This window comes from Bombina bombina, chromosome 8 (assembly GCF_027579735.1).
Source record: "Bombina bombina isolate aBomBom1 chromosome 8, aBomBom1.pri, whole genome shotgun sequence".
Taxonomy (NCBI): domain Eukaryota; kingdom Metazoa; phylum Chordata; class Amphibia; order Anura; family Bombinatoridae; genus Bombina; species Bombina bombina.
In genome coordinates, this window is record NC_069506.1 from 282,780,025 (window position 1) to 282,792,656 (window position 12,632).

Here is a 12,632-nt window from a genome sequence, read left to right on the forward strand (position 1 = left end):
ACGCAAACTCTGCAAGAAATAAGCTTTTTGCGTGTCGCTCGTATTACAAGTTGAAAGTAAAATGTTTTCCCTAGCACTCTAACCTGATGCGTGCAAAAAGAATATCGCAACCCTGTTAATGTATTTCCCCATAGAAGTCAATAGAGCAAAAAAGTTAAACACTTAATTAAAAAATTAATATTGCATAATTATGTTTTTTTATGTTTTCATCTACTTGAAGAGTCATGAAACAACATTTTTATTTCATGATTCAAATAGAAAATACAATTTTAAACAACATTCCAATTTAGTTCTATTATTTAATTTGCTTTATTCTTCAGATATCCTTTGTTGAAGAAATAGCAATGCACATGGGTGAGCCAATAACACGAGACATCTATGTGCAGCCACCAATCAACTGCTACTGAGCCTATTTAGATATGCATTTCAACAAAGGATATAAGAAGAATGAAACAAATTAGATAAAAGAAGTAAATTGGAAAGTTGTTTAAAATTGCTCCTCTTTCTAAATCATGAAAGAAAAAAAAAAAGGGTTTCATGTCTCTTTAACTGCAAAGGGCTCCAATGCAATTCTATGTATGTTTATGTTTATATGTGTATATATTTTTCATAAATACATATATAAATACTTATGTACAAACATAAACACACACACATATATATATATATATATATATATATATATATATATATATATATATATACATACATGTAGCCCTCAGTTTACGCCGGGGTTAGGTTCCAGAAGGAATGGTTGTAAATCGAAAACCGTTGTATATTGAAACCCATTTTATAATGTAAGTCAATGGGAAGTGAGGGAGTTAGGTTCCAGGCCCCTCTCAAAATTGGCATAAGTAACACCTAATACATTATTTTTAAAGCTTTGAAATGAAGACTTTAAATGCTAAACAGCATTATAAACCTAATAAAATAATCACATAACACAGACTTTACTTGCATTTTTCTGCAAACAGTTCTTTCTATGCATTCCAATCTGGACTGATTTATAGACAGGAAGATCTTGTTCCTTTGCAAGCTGCTCGATAGCTCAGGTCTGGTTAAACTGATTAATTTCATCTTGCTTGGCTTGCATATCTTTGCTGCAACACATGCGGACAGCTCCACCTACTGGCTATTTTAATCAATGCACTGCTTCTAAAAGCTTTTCAATAGCAGTCCCATGACTGAAAAAAAAGGTTGTTATTCGGAAAAGGTGCAAATTGAACCGTTGTAAACCGAGGGCCACCTGTATATATATATATACACACACAATATATATATATATACACACACATATATATACACACACACATATATATATATACAGTATATATATATATATATATATATATATATATATATAGATATATATATATATATACATACAAATACATCTTTAGACATGTGTTTATATATATGTATCTCAATGTTAAAGCCCTTTTGCCTGCCTTTTTTTTCTAACACCTGAGATCTCATGTTTGAGCCCTTTATAACTTTTTTTGTGCAAATTTTTTTTTCTTTTAATATTTTTTTTATTAGATAGTGTTATTATTTATGAGTGTACTTTTTGATGTGTTTTGTGACAATGTTATTCTCTGTGAAAGTGCATGTATAAAATACCTTGATGTCCCTTACTTGTAACATAGCACCCTAGGCAGTTAATATGCACATTTTAACACAGCTATTTAAAGGGATATTGTACTAAAAAATGTTCTATCATGCTTATGTAACAGAAATTTTACACATGTTAAAATATCATTTTTTTGGCTGAAGTAAACGCTGTTAAATGTAAGTTGAAGCTAATACAGTATTGGTTTTGTACTTATTACTAATCCTCACTGGCTGATCAGGACTCCTGTCTCGGTTTTATTGACGCGCCTCTGCAAGTGTGATAAGAAAATGTAGCTTTATTTAGAATTGGGAACACACATTTTTCAAGAAGCGACAAAACTGCGACACATTTAAAGGGACACTGAACCCAAATTTTTTATTTTGTGATTCAGATAGACCATGCAATTTTAAGCAACTTTATAATTTACTCCTATTAACAATTTTTCTTCATTCTCTTGCTATCTTTATTTGAAAAAGAAGGCATCTAAGCGGTTTTTTTTTGGTTCAGAACTGTGAACAGCACTTTTTTTATTGGTGGATGAATTTATCTACCAATCAGCAAGAACAACCCAGGTTGTTCATTAAAAATGGGCCAGCATCTAAACTTCAAATAAAGATACCAAGAGAATGAAGAAAATTTGATAATAGGAGTAAATGAAAAAAATTGGGTTCAGTGTCCCTTTAATATGTTCTCTTTTAACGCTGACTATCCAGTCCCCATTAACTGCGCAGCCACCAGAGAAGGGGGCACGTTAACGTAATATAAGGGTTTGGTTTGTAATTAAGCTGCAGCACTTGCTGTAATTTACTGCCTTTTGTGCCAGGATTTGGCTGCAAGCAATATATGTAAATTGTCTTTGTTTGTTTCCTAACAGGAAGCTAATCACTGTACAGTAAGTGTATTATTTGTATCAGAATTTACACAGTTCCAGAACTGTAACAAAATATTAATACAGAGTTCTTTATGGGATATGAAACAGACTTCAGAGGTCATTTTCTGTATTAGCCGTGAATGACTCATTGGCACAATTTGCTGCGTACAAATGAATTTGCATATAAAATATAGATTTGCATAACATTAAATATGTGATTTGTGCAGAAGCTGATTTTTATTCTTATGTAAAAGTCACTGGCTACAGCTAATTAAAACCTCACATTCCTGGTAATGTCGTCAGAATTTGAGGTATTTTGTTTTATGTTGATGACAGCGGATTAGGAAGAGTGTTATAGATACAGGACAGATGTCAGGGCACAAACTTACAGACATGAAGTGTAAACCTCACATTAATATGTATACAAGGTCATTCCTGTGCATAACCAGATACATTACATTATAGGGAGATAAATACACTGCAACGCATTAGAGTATATTGTACCATGGTTTGTGTTTTATTATGGGGTGAAACATTTATCTAATGATTTTCTATAAAATTCCCCATTTGATAATCTTTCCTAATACTTTTTAAATATTTTATTTTAAAGATAAACACATTTTACTATTTTATGTATAAATATGAGTGTAATACTTTATTTTTAATGTTTTACGTGTGTTTTGTTTTATTTTAGCCCTAACACTTTACTTCAGTAGGGATATCTATCAAGCCTTCAACCGCAAATACGCTGGAATACTGCAGCGAAATTGTGGCGAGCCTGATTCGACCTAGTTATCAAAGCCTACAGACCGACAAAAGTTGAAATTTGTGACGTAACATACGATCCGCCGGTCTCAATCCGACACAGATCGATGCTTACATCATTACAGATGTTCCGAATACCAATTCAGCACTATCTGACAACTTTTGCAAGTTATCAAATTTCTAACAGGTATGCTCGCGGCTATTCCGGCCCAGCGTACCTGGTTTTCAATCCGCCACCCTGGAGGCTGCGGATTCCATAGGAATCAATCGGAGTCTGAAAGCAGTGAAAGCTTATGTTCGATGCTGCCAGATATCCCATTGATTTCTATGCTAGAAAACAAGTAACGTTTACACCTAACACCCTAACAGTATTAACCACTATCCCGCCGCTCCCCGGAGCCCACCGCAACTAAATAAAAGTATTAACCCCTATCCCGCCGCTCCCGAAGCCCACCGCAACTGTAATAAAATTATTAACCCCTAAACCCCTGGCCTCTCACATCACTACCACTAACTAAACCTATTAACCCCTAAACCGCCAGCCCCCACATTGCCATAAACTAAATTAAGCTACTAACCCCTAAACCCAACAACCCGTTAACTTTACATTAAATATTAACTCATCCCTATCTTATAATAAATTAAAACTTACCTTTAGAATTAAAATAAACTATATTAAACTATTAATTAACCTACGCTAACTATTATACTAAAATTATATTAAACTATTAATTAACCTACCCTATTATACTAAAATTATATTAAAGTATATTAAACTATTAATTAACCTACCCTAACTATTATACTAAAATGACATTAAACTAACAATTAAATTAACTATATTACATATTTAAAAACCTAACCCTACTCAAGTTATTTAAATCTACTATTAAAAATTACTAAGTTACAAAAAAATAACAACTAAGTTACAAAAAATAAAAAACATTAAGTTACAAAAAATAAAAAACCACAGTATCAAAAATAAAAATGAATTACTCCTAATCTAATAGCCCTATCAAAACAAAAAAGACCCCCAAAATAAAAAAAAACCTAGCCTACACTAAAATACCAATGGCCCTTAAAAGGGCCTTTTGCGGGACATTGCCCCAAAAAAATCAGCTCTTTTAACTTTAAAAAAAAAAAAATACAAACACCCCCCAACAGTAAAACTCACCACCCACACAACCAACCCCTCCAAATAAAATCCTATCTAAAAAACCTAAGCTCCCCATTGCCCTGAAAAGGGCATTTAGCTCTTTTACTGCCCAAAGTCCCTAACCTAAATATAAAACACACCCAATAAACCCTTAAAAAAAACCTAACACTAACCACCGACGATCCACTTACAATTTTCGAAGACCGGACATCCATCCTCATCCAAGCGGCAAAAGTCCTCAGCGAAGCCGGCAGAAGTCTTCATCCAAGTGGGCCAAAGTCTTCATCCAAGCGGGCAGAAGTCTTCATCCAGACGGAATCTTCTATCTTCATCCATCCGGCGCGGAGTGGCTCCATCTTCAAGACATCCGGCGCGGAGCATCCTCTTCTTCCGATGGCCAACGACGAATGAAGTTTCTCTTTAAGGTACGTCATCCAAGATGGCGTCCCTTACATTCCGATTGGCTGATAGAATTCTATCAGCCAATAGGAATTAAAGGGGGAAAAATCCTATTGGCTGTTGCAATCAGCCAATAGGATTGAGCTTTCATCATATTGGCTGTTGCAATCAGCTAATAGGATTGAGCTCACATTCTATTGGTCAGAGAGGGAGATATTTGTAGCAGTGTTAGACTTGACTGCAGCGTGCTATTCCAATTCTCAAAACTGAAAAACCCAAACTATATAGAGTTTAAGGGACACTAAAGTCAAATAAAAATGTTCATGATTCAGAGCAGTTTAAGACACTTTCCAATTTACTTCCATTATCAAATTATACACAATCTATTTATACACACACTGTGGCACCAGCTCCTACTGAGCATGTAAAGGTCACTATGCATATGAGTCTGTGTCTGTGATTGGCTGATGGCTGTCACATGATACAGTTATATGCACACTTACTGAGGCACCATCTCCTACTGAACATGTGCAAGAGTTCAGTGTAGTGTAGTGTATACATATGAGTCTATGATTGGCTGATGACTGTCACATGATACAGTTATATGCACACTTACTGTGGCACCAGCTCCTACTGAGCATGTGCAAGAGATCACAGTGTCGACATATGAGTTTATGATTGGCTGATGGCTGTCACATGATACAGTTATATGCACACTTACTGTGGCACCAGCTCCTACTGAGCATGTGCAAGAGATCACAGTGTATATGTATGAGTCTGATTGGCTGATGGCTGTCACATGATACAGTTATATGCACACTTACTGTGGCATCAGCTCCTACTGAGCATGAGCAAGAGATCACAGTGTCGACATATGAGTCTATGATTGGCTGATTTCTGTCACATGCTACAGTTATATGCACACTTACTGAGGCACCAGCTCCTACATAGCATGTGCAAAAGGTCACTATGTATATGAGTCTGTGATTGGCTGATGGCTGTCACAGGATACAGTTATATGCATGCTTAAGAGGCACCATCTCCTACTGAGCATGTGCAAGAAGTCACACTGTATACGTATAAGGGTCTCTGACTGGCTGATGGGTGTCCCATGATACAGTTATATGCACACTTACTGAGGCAACAGCTACTACTGTGCATGTGCAAGAGTTCAGTGTGTATGTATATGAGTCTGTGAATGTGCATGTAACTGTATAAAGTGAAAGCCATCAGCCACTTACTGAGGCACCAGCTACTACTAAGATTGCGAAAAGAGAGATACGAAAACCGGAACCAGGGTGCCAGTGCAAGGATAGTTTATTCAAGTTGTAGGTCATGGAAGCACCTATTATCTGACGCGTTTCGTGCATGAGCACATGCGCTTCATCAGAGTTCACAGTGTGTATGAGTCAGTGATTGGCTGATGGATGTCACATGATACCGTTATATGCACACTTACTGAGGCACCAGCGCCTACTGAGCATGTGCAAAGTGTACAGTGTATACGTATGTAATTGGCTGATGGGTGTCACATGATACATTTATATGCACACTAAACTCTTGCACATGCTCAGTAGGAGCTGGTGCCTTAGTAAGTGTATACCTATGTAATATGCTGATGGCTGTCGCATGATACAGTTATGTGCACACTTACTGAGGCACCAGCTCCTACTGAGCATGTGCAAGAGTTCACAGTGTATATGTATATGAGTCTTTGATTGGTTGATGACTGTCACATGATACAGTTATATGCACACTTACTAAGGCACCAGCTGCTATTGGGCATGTGCAAGAGATCAGTGTATCCATATATAATGGGTCTGTGATTGGCTGATGGCTGTCACATGATACAGGGGGCAGGAAGTCAATTTTGAAATTTGTCAGAAAAAATCTACTGGTCTTTTAAAATTTAGAATAAGTGCTATTGTGTTGTGTTTTTTCTATTATGCATGGAGTATGCAATTCTGCTGTATTTAATGGTTCTCTAAATTACAGAAAAGGGTGCAAAATAAGTAAATATATAGCATAGTTATTTACTGCACATAGTTACTCATTTTATTTTACACTCTGAAGGTGTTTGCTGTTTATTTAATATGAAAGAATAAAATAATGTAACATAAGGCTGTGATTGGCTAGATCTGGAGGGCCCATCGGTAAATCTGATTGGTGGCGGAGCCTTTTTGCCACTTTGAAGATTCTGTGAACTAGAGAAGTCTTCTGATAAAAAACGTATATTAAAAGATATGATTTGTGTGAAAAGCAGATGGCTGTTTCTATGCTGATACAAACATATAAACCTAGTTTATCAAGCTCCGTCTAAAGACCGCTGCTCCATAACTTGTCTGCCTGCTCTGAGGCCGCGGACAGAAATCAACCCGATCGAATATGATCGGGTTGATTGACACCCCCTAGCTAGCGGCCGTTTGGACCGAATCTCCAGGGGCGGCATTGCACCAGCAGTTCACAAGAACTGCTTGTGCAATGATAAATTTATCAATGTGCAGCGGACATGATCCGCTATATCGGATCATGTCTGCTCTCACCATAGTAAATAGGCCCCTAAGGGTAAGAAATAGTTAATTAGTCATTAGTCACATAACTGAGGGGCGTTTTATCACTTCTGGTATTTAATTTGGGTTATTGCAGAATATTCCTAAAGTGAATGTCAACTTTCATGAATCAGTGCCCCGTTTTTAAAAAAACGATTAAAAACAGGGACACTTTAATTCATGAAAGTTTACAATGCACCAGATTTTTACAAATACTTACCTTCTTCTCCTGAAACACCAGATCGCCTATCCCACGCCTGCTGCTCCTCTGTACTTCGTCAGCAATGACAAAATTGGCTCTCTTTAATCACGACTTCCCCCCCAGGAGCGTTCATCTGGTGAGGCCATGCCGTGATTTGAGAAAGCCGGTTTCATCATTGCTGTGTTAGTACAGCAGGAAGAAGCAGGCGGGGCGATCGGCGATCCGGTGTTTCAGGACAAGAAGGTAAGTATTTGTAAAATCTGTTGCAATGTAAACTTTCATGAATGAAAATGCCCCTGTTTTTAATAGATTTTTTTAAAAACCGGGCACTGATTCATGAAAGTTTACATTCACTTTAATGACAATTTTCTTTCTCAGTGAACCAATAAATACAATTAAAAGCAATACAAATGCCAATAACTAAACAATAACAAGTCTGCAGACACAACTTAAAGGGACATTATACACTAGATTTTTCTTTGCATAAATATTTTGTAGATGATCCATTTATATAGCCCACCTGGGGTGTTTTTGTAAAAAAATATAGTTTTGCTCTTTTTTAAATAACATTGTGGTGATTTTCAGACTCCTAACCAAGGGCAAAACTACAAGTTTTGCAGTATGGCTATACCGCTGAAAAATTGGCCTTTGCGCATGTAATGGCAGGTCTCCCGTATTACAAGTCACGGCGATACAGCTATACCTCAAGCGTTTTAGCCTGTACCGCAACTCACCATTCCGCACTCCAAAAATTGCTTTTGAGTGTGCAATTTTCATTGCGCCTGGATTACAAGTTGTGTGGTCCCGCTATAACGCTAGGGTTATATCTTATACCACCATGATCCATTCCACAATCAGAGACCAGTAGTTATGGATTTTGCAAAACAAAACACAAAACTCATACCAAAAATGTTACAAAGTACACTAACACCCATAAACTACCTATTAACCCCTAAATCGCCCCCCGCATCGCAAAAACTTTATTAAACTTATTAACCCCTAATCCGCCGCCCACCCACCCACCCACATAGCCAACACTAAAATAAAGTTAACCCCTAAATTGTTGACACCCACATCACCAACACTAAACATATTAACCCCTAAACCGCCGACCCCCCCCACATCGCAACTACTATAATAAACCTATTAACCCCCACATTGCGACACACTAAATTAAACTATTAACCCCTAAACCTAACACCCCCTAACTTTAAATTAAAGTTACAATATACTAACCTTAAAATAAATAAAAACTTACTTAAACTATAAATTAACCAAACATTGCTATTTTAAACAACTAAAATAAACGAAAAATAAAAAACCTAAGTTACAAAATTAAAAAATCTTTACACTACGAAAAAAAATATAATTATACATTACAAAACAAACAAACACTAAAATTACGAAAAAAAATAATCTAAGATTAATCTAAGATTTTAATGGGCACTAAAGAACTGATTGCCCTTTTAAGGGCAATGCCCATACAAATGCCCCTTTAGGGGCAACGGGTAGCTTAGGTTTTATTTAGACTTAGTATTTTTTTTGGGGGGGGTTGGTTGTGTGGGGGGGGGTTTACTGTTAGAGGGTACTTTTTTTAAGTAAAAGAGCTTTTTAACTTAGGGAAATGCCCTACAAAAGGCCTTTTAAGGGCTATTGGTAGTTTATTGTTAGATTAGGGGGTGTTTTTATTTTGGGGTGGCTTTTTTGTTTTTATAGGGGTATTAGATTAGGTTTAATTTTTATTATTTTGGATAATTTTGTTTATTATATTTTGTAATCTTAGTTTTTTTTTTATGTTTCATAATTTTAGTGTGTTTAGGGGTTAATAGGTTTATTATAGTAGTTGTGATGCGGGAGGTCAGCGGTTTAGGAGTTAATAACTTTATTTAGTGTCGGCGATGTCAGGGGCGGCAGATTAGGGGTATTTAGACTAGGGGGCATATTTATCAAGCCCCTTCTAAAGACCGCTGCTCCATAACATAACGAATACGATCGGGTTGATTGACACCCCCTGCTAGCGGCCAATTGGCCGCAAATCACCAGGAAGCGGCATTGCACCAGCAGTTCACAAGAACTGTCGGCATTTATCAATGTGCGGCGGACATGATATGCTACTTTGTATCATGTCCGCTCGCACATTGATAAATATGCCCCTAGGGGTTTATGTTAGGGTGTTAGGTTTTTACTTAACCTTTCTTGTCCCCATAGACATGAATGGGGATTGCGGTATAGCGATCGCCATTCCGCAATCGCAAGTGTTAGGTTTGTTTCTAACACCTTTTCTCCATTAATGTCTGGGGGGATACGTGCACGAGCACGTTAAGTCAGGACTTGGCTTTTGTGCGGTATGGAGCTTAACGCACCATAACGCACAGCACAAGAAGTTTTTTTTTGTAACTTGTAATGGCAGCGCTATGAAGAGTGCGATACCGCTAAATTTTTATCGTTATTTACGCACCGGGTTTAGCGCAAAACTTGTAATCTTGGTGCAAGTTAGTAGTGTCTATTACATGCAGTTATATGAAAATTGGTGTGTACTGTCCCTTTAATGATCACATCAGCTACAAATTATTAGCTTTTATAAACGAAGAGCTTACAATGCAGTTGTGATAAAAAGGTGCTGGCTGCTATAGAGAGCTGTGTCATGTTGTCAGCGGAGGGGTTAATCAGGGTTTGTACGTTGGTTTGTGCCAACAAGTTAGTCAGTGGCTGAAAATGTCTCACTGGAAAATTCAGAGCAGTTTAATGAGACTGTGCTGTTCCTGAGCAGCAGGGAAATAACTCACACCAGTTATTACATACAGTATGATTGCTGCAAACATCTGTAAACAAGACACAACTCACATTGTACAGAAAACACTGGTGCAGTGAATAGAAGGTGGGAGGGGTATGTAGATGCTATGGGGTATAGTAAGGTTGGAGGGGGTATGTAGATGCTATGGGGGAGAGTAAGGTGGAAGGGGTATGTAGATGCTATGGGGGGAGAGTAAGGTGGGAGGGGGTATAAACAAGCTATGGGGAAGACAGGTGGGAGTGGGTATGTAGATGCTTTGGGGGGATAGTAAGGTTGGAGGGGGTATGTAGATGCTATGGGGGGATAGTAAGGTGGGAGGGGGTATGTAGATGGTATGGGGGCAGAGTAAGGTGGGAGGGGTATGTAGATGCTATGGGGGAGAGTAAGGGGGGAGTGGGTAAGTAGATGCTATGGGGGGAGAGTAAGGTGGGAGGGGTATGTAGATGGTATGGGGGCAGAGTAAGGTGGGAGGGGTATGTAGATTCTATGGGGGCAGAGTAAGGTGGGAGGGGTATGTAGATGCTATGGGGGGAGAGTAAGGTGGGAGGGGTATGTAGATGCTATGGGGGAGAGTAAGGGGGGAGTGGGTAAGTAGATGCTATGGGGGAGAGTAAGGTGGGAGGGGTATGTAGATGCTATTGGGGTGAGTAAGGTGGGAGTGGGTAAGTAGATGCTATGGGGGAGAGTAAGGTGGGAGGGGTATGTAGATGCTATGGGGTGGAGAGTATGGTGGGAGGGGGTATGAAGATGCTATGGGGGAGAGTAAGGTGGGAGGTGTAATAAACATGCTATGGAGGAGAGTAAGGTGGGAGGGGGTATGTAGATGCTATGGGGGAGAGTAAGGTGGGAGTGGGTAAGTAGATGCTATGGGGGAGAGTAAGGTGGGAGGGGGTATGTAGATGCTATGGGGGAGAGTAAGGTGGGAGGGGGTATGTAGATGCTATGGGGGAGAGTAAGGTGGGAGGGGTATGTAGATGCTATGGGGGAGAGTAAGGTGTGAGTGGGTAAGTAGATGCTATGGGGGAGAGTAAGGTGTGAGGGGTGTGTAGATGCTATGGGGGGCAGTAAGGTGGGAGGGGTATGTAGATGCTATGGGGGAGAGTAAGGTGGGAGGGGTATGTAGATGCTATGGGGAGAGTAAGGTGGGAGGGGTATGTAGATGCTATGGGGGAGAGTAAGGTGGGAGTGGGTAAGTAGATGCTATGGGGGAGAGTAAGGTGGGAGTGGGTAAGTAGATGCTATGGGGGAGAGTAAGGTGTGAGGGGTGTGTAGATGCTATGGGGGGAGAGTAAGGTGGGAGGGGGTATGAAGATGCTATGGGGGAGAGTAAGGTGGAAGGGGGTATGAAGATGCTATGGAGGAGAGTATGGTGGGATGGGTATGTAGTTGCTATGGGGGAGAGTAAGGTGGGAGGGGTATGTAGTTGCTATGGGGGAGAGTAAGGTGGGAGGGGTATGTAGATGTTATGGAGAAGAGTAAGGTGGTAGGGGTATGTAGATGCTATGGGGGAGAGTAAGGTGGGAGTGGGTAAGTAGATGCTATGGGGGAGAGTAAGGTGGGAGGGGGTATGTAGATGCTATGGGGGAGAGTAAGGTGGGAGGGGTATGTAGATGCTATGGGGGAGAGTTAGGTGGGAGTGGGTAAGTAGATGCTATGGGGGAGAGTAAGGTGTGAGGGGTGTGTAGATGCTATGGGGGGAGAGTAAGGTGGGAGGGGGTATGAAGATGCTATGGAGGAGAGTAAGGTAGGATGGGTATGTAGTTGCTATGGGGGAGAGTAAGGTGGGAGGGGGAATAAAGATGCTATGGAGGAGAGTAAGGTGGGAGGGGGTATGTAGGTGCTATGGGGGGAGAGTAAGTTGGAAGGGAAGGGGGTATGTAGATGCTATGGGGGAGAGTAAGATGGGTGGGTAAGCAGGTGCTTTGTGTGTGGAGAGTAAGGTGGGGGGTAAGCAGGTGCTGCAAAAGCAATATTTGTGTTCCACTTAGTAATACACGCTAATGTGCGGTGGTATTACAAGTTAAGTGCAATGCGAACGTGACCTTGTGTTCTCATTGCTGGGAAGCATTGCGCTCACTAGAGCGTGCTTCCATAGGATCCAGTGGGAACCTCATTCTCATGCCGTGAGACACAGCATGAGAACTAGTGCAGCGAAGGGGTTAAGTCGCACAGCGATGGGCAGCAAATTGTAAATATATATTCATATATATTTGTGTGTTAATATGTGTATATATACATATTAACACATAAATGTATAAAATCATATACATATATAATCACATTG

The 12,632-nt window shown here is 39.4% G+C and overlaps 1 protein-coding gene across 4 annotated transcripts in view; it reads left to right on the forward strand.

Annotated features, from left to right (window-relative positions):
* Nucleotides 1–12,632, forward strand: part of FEZ1 (fasciculation and elongation protein zeta 1) — a 150,105-nt gene that overhangs the window by 43,749 nt on the left and 93,724 nt on the right. The window lies entirely within an intron of this gene.